Source organism: Pseudorca crassidens, chromosome 11, assembly GCF_039906515.1.
Source record: "Pseudorca crassidens isolate mPseCra1 chromosome 11, mPseCra1.hap1, whole genome shotgun sequence".
Classification (NCBI taxonomy): domain Eukaryota; kingdom Metazoa; phylum Chordata; class Mammalia; order Artiodactyla; family Delphinidae; genus Pseudorca; species Pseudorca crassidens.
In genome coordinates this window covers 29,168,944-29,173,413 of record NC_090306.1, presented here as the reverse complement: position 1 = coordinate 29,173,413, position 4,470 = coordinate 29,168,944, and the positions used below count along the sequence as shown (strand labels likewise).

General features: G+C 35.3%; 1 pseudogene; it reads right to left on the bottom strand.

Annotated features, from left to right (window-relative positions):
• Positions 1-3,599: 3,599 nt before the first annotated feature.
• LOC137202806 (FUN14 domain-containing protein 1 pseudogene) lies at positions 3,600-4,035 on the bottom strand (annotated as a pseudogene).
• Positions 4,036-4,470: the final 435 nt, after the last annotated feature.

The following is a 4,470-nucleotide window of genomic DNA, read 5'->3' as shown; positions in this document are numbered from 1 at the left end:
CTATAACAATGACATATGAAAAGTAAACTAGAATATAATATATCTTTTGAGTTGTATTAAATTTGATGTTTTCAGGTAAACAAGTACAAAATCCAGAGTTCCTTATTTTCTAATCTCAGTCAAATAAAAAGCTCAAGCTTTAAAATGTTATGATACCGCCTCTTTTGATGTCAGGGATGAAGATAAAAAGCTATCCCTCTAAAATTAGGGTTAGACTGTGCAGTCTTTCTTCTTTTTCTCATCAAGATATTATTCTTCTACACACAATTTCGATGAGGAAAACCAACCTGGATAAAGGAACATGACTTCTGTTTAAAATAATTATTTAGGAAATCAGAAATAGATGGTCAATAGCATGGTTGAATTAATAACACTCTGTTCAAAATAGAAATAAAATGTGTTCACACAGATAAATATAACTGTATTTTAAAATATCAATATTATAATTAAACATGTACTCTGTGTGCACACAGGCATATGTGCACTTTCATACACACACACACACACACACACACACACACACACACACAAGGACTGTTTATCCAAATTGTTAACATACTTTGCTGATTGCATTGTGGTAATAACTCTGTGAGAAAGCCAGTGTTATTATTCCTCATTAAATTGGACTATATCATCTGAAAGGAAAAAAGACAAAGCTGATCACATTGACAAATTTTACCTAATTTAAAACACTGATACGCCAATATAAAAAGCCACTGTTTTTATGGTTAGCACATTTGTTAATCCATTATTTTAATCATTATAGGATTGACAGTTTCATTCTTCTGCAAGCCAGACACATTCGATTTTTGAATCAGCCCTTCTAATAACTCAGATGTCTAAGATTAAACATTTAAAATAAGTTACAATGCAAATTTGACCAAGTGAAATGCATTTGGTGTGTTTCAGGATCATAACAATTAAGAGATGATAGCTATTGTTCTAAAATAAAATTCTATGAATGTAATATTTAATGAGATTCAGAAATATTATAACACATTCACGTAAAATTTTACTCCATCATTAGTGAGAAGCATAGTAATTCAACTGTCTTAAAGCATGTACATAACATTTTATTGCAGAAAGGATCAGAAACATTTAAATTCTCACTGTGCATAGTAATGAAAGTTGTATTTTACCTAACTAAAAATGTGAACTGCAAAATTGCAAGATTTCCTGTAGGAAAATATAATACCAGTTTCTTTGTGGAGTTTTTGATACATTGGTAAAGAGTATAATTGCAAACAATTATTTTGCTTGGACATTAAAAATAAAATAGTTTACCTAAATAGCAAATAATAGGAGTTTTGTCTTAATTAAATCACCTAGAAGTTCTGTCCTTGTAGTGTCTTTTTTTTTTTTTTTTTTTTTTTTTTTTTGTGGTACGCAGGCCTCTCACTGTTGTGGCCTCTCCCGTTGCGGGTCACAGGCTCCGGACGCGCAGGCTCAGCGGCCATGGCTCACGGGCCTAGCCGCCCCGCGGCATGTGGGATCTTCCCGGACCGGGGCACGAGCTCGTGTCCCCTGCATTGGCAAGCGGACTCTCAACCACTGCGCCACCAGGGAAGCCCTCCTTGTAGTGTCTTTTAAAAAAATGAATCTCAAAATAATTCCAATGAATAAAGATAATGTCTTATGACATTCAAGTGCACCATTTATAGTAAAATTCAGGTAATACGTTGGCAGCTGGTAGGAAGCTCCAAACACAGAAGTATTTCCACAGGGTTTGTTTAGATTTAGGTGGATTTCCAACAGTTACTGTGATTTTAATTCATCAGTCCTCTACAGTGGGATTTCTGAATATATAATCTGTACAGCACTTTCATCAGAATCAGCAGGAGTGCTTATTTCAAATGTGAATTCCTAGGTCCCATCAGAGACCAAATGAATCAAAATCTAGGTGGCAGAGCATGCATTTGCATTTTAATGATTTGTCCAAGTGATCCTCATGCACATTAAGTTTGAGAACGCATGTGCATCCTTAAATCCAAGTAAAGAATATATGGACTATATATCAAGTAGTTCACAGAGTTGTTAGTCACAAATAAGACCAGGTGAGCAAATGCTGTAAAATAAAACAAATAGTTTATATAATCTGACAATTATAACCTATTTCACAAACTTTAAGTACAAGTGAGGAAGATTAAAAGGCTCAGAGTGTGCCAAGGTCACAGACCTCTTAGCCTTGGTGATTTTCAAGCTTGCCTGAAGAGTCCCCAGGAGGACTACAGGTACACTATAGATAACAATGTCACAATACAATCTACTGAATGAGAATCTCTTGGGACAGAGGTCTGATAATCATTATGTTTAGCTATCTCATCTGGTGACATTTATCATTAAGGAAGTTTGGAATATACTTCCTTGAGCATTCCCAGGCTGACACTACAAAACACTCATAATAATCTGAATTGTTAGTGTGGCATTATAGCCTTAGTTAGCCCAATCACTTTAATTTATGTCTCTAATATCTATTAACACCCTATATGCCATTACTTTTTACTTCAAAGGATTGGCTTAATACCGACATCTTATTACTGTTTTTACCTAGGATTGTTTTTAATGAATAATCATTAATGTACTCAATATTTGTACAATCTAATCTGTGAGCTGTCTGATATAATTTTCCTACATGAATTTTCAAAAGTTTCATTGCATATACAAATGCATTAATAGCATTTGTATTGACAATAGTTAGGGGAAATTGTCATATCTTATAATTTGATGAGGTGTGATCAGTAGTGATTTTTTCTCTAAATATTCACTTCCATAGATTTTTCTATATATTTTCTATAAATTCAATATCTTGAAATATGTGTATATATTATGGCATGAGACAAACAAGCTTAGAAATTATTACTCTTATCAACACTCACATAAGTATATTGATTCAAGGCTTATAATTTTAAAAACGTCATAATGAATACAAGTGAAAACAGGAAAAGTAAAATCAGTCATCTCTCAGTTAAGAAAACATTTATACAATTGTTTAAAAATAACTGTAAAATTCAGTTGTATATATTCATTACTATACATGTAAAACCAAAAACTCAGTTCCTTAAAAGATTCTCCTCCAAGAATAATCTGTAGTTTAGAGTGGCTTAAATGTCCAGCTTCCTTGCCTGTTCTTTGCCAGTGTTTTCTGTGCTGGGAAGCAGAGAATGCAAAGGGCAGCACCGTATTCTGGTCCTGCAAGAGAAACAGAATGGTAAGATTTGGGAGATACAAGCTGCATTAATTATGTCACAGAGACTAGAACAGCAGTGATTTTCCCCCCATTATTATTATTTTATATCAGTAGAATCTATTTAATATATTCAATAATTCTATTATTTCTAAGACCTTCCACAAAAGGGTATTACAATCCTTTTAGTTTATTGCAAACATATATATTTTTTAAAGTGGATTCACTTTATTTATTTTTTGGCTGCGCTGCAGGATTTGTCAGAAGACAAACGGTAAGTTGTGAGTTCCATTTTGCCCAACTACTTTTTTCTTCACACCCTGGAGAATCTGGTGTCTGGAACTGTAGAGACATCATCATGTTACCACCCCTTCTCCTCTCAGGTTGAATCCACTGTGACAGAACACTCGTGTCCTTAAGAGGCAAGGCCTAGCAAATAGCCTCTCACAAATCCACTGAACATCACAATGTCCTGTTTGATAAATTCTGTTGCTGCTTCAATTATATTGCTGATTTCAGGTGCTGCTTTATTTGCTCATTTCTGAATCAGGTCTTCCTGCTTTCTTTATATCTTTTTTCAACTCTGTCCCAGTTCATTTGCACATAGTTACTTTGACTGGTAAATCTGAAGAAGATGGTCAGCAGCCTACTGTCGCTGTAAGTTTTCCAACCTTCTGGAACAAAAATCCTGCACAATGGCCAGTGCAATCTGGATGGCTACTGAGTATTGTTCTACCGGAAGTGCCACACTATGGCCAAGCATAGATTCTACCAGCGGTGTCTTCATGTATACTGAGTTAGGTCCAATATGAATCATCATCACTTTCATATTCAGGTGAGAGAGATCCCATCTAGACTGGCCTGGCCTTGGAATCCAGAACCAAGTGAAGAGGACTCAGCTGTCAAAGGGGGGCAAAGAGGGCCTGGGGTTGGAAGAAAGGGTCATAGACGCAGAAGTAAGCACTTCATGAAAACTAAGCAAATGGTATTTCTAGGTAAATCAGTCTTTCTGTGCTGGACTAATTAAAAGAACTTCACAGCTCTCTATCCCCAAGCTTTCTCACCCTCTGGAATTGAGGGCTTTTACTGCTTCCCCCATTATTTTTTTAATTAAGTAATGAATAGTATTTTATTATTATTTTTTCTTTTGGCTGCATGGCATGGCATACATGATCTTTTCTCCCTGACCAGGGATTGAACCTGTGCTCCCTGAAGTAGAAGCATGGAGTCTTCACCACTGGACCCCCAAGTAAGTCCCTGAAGAGTATTTTATAGATAAGAAAACT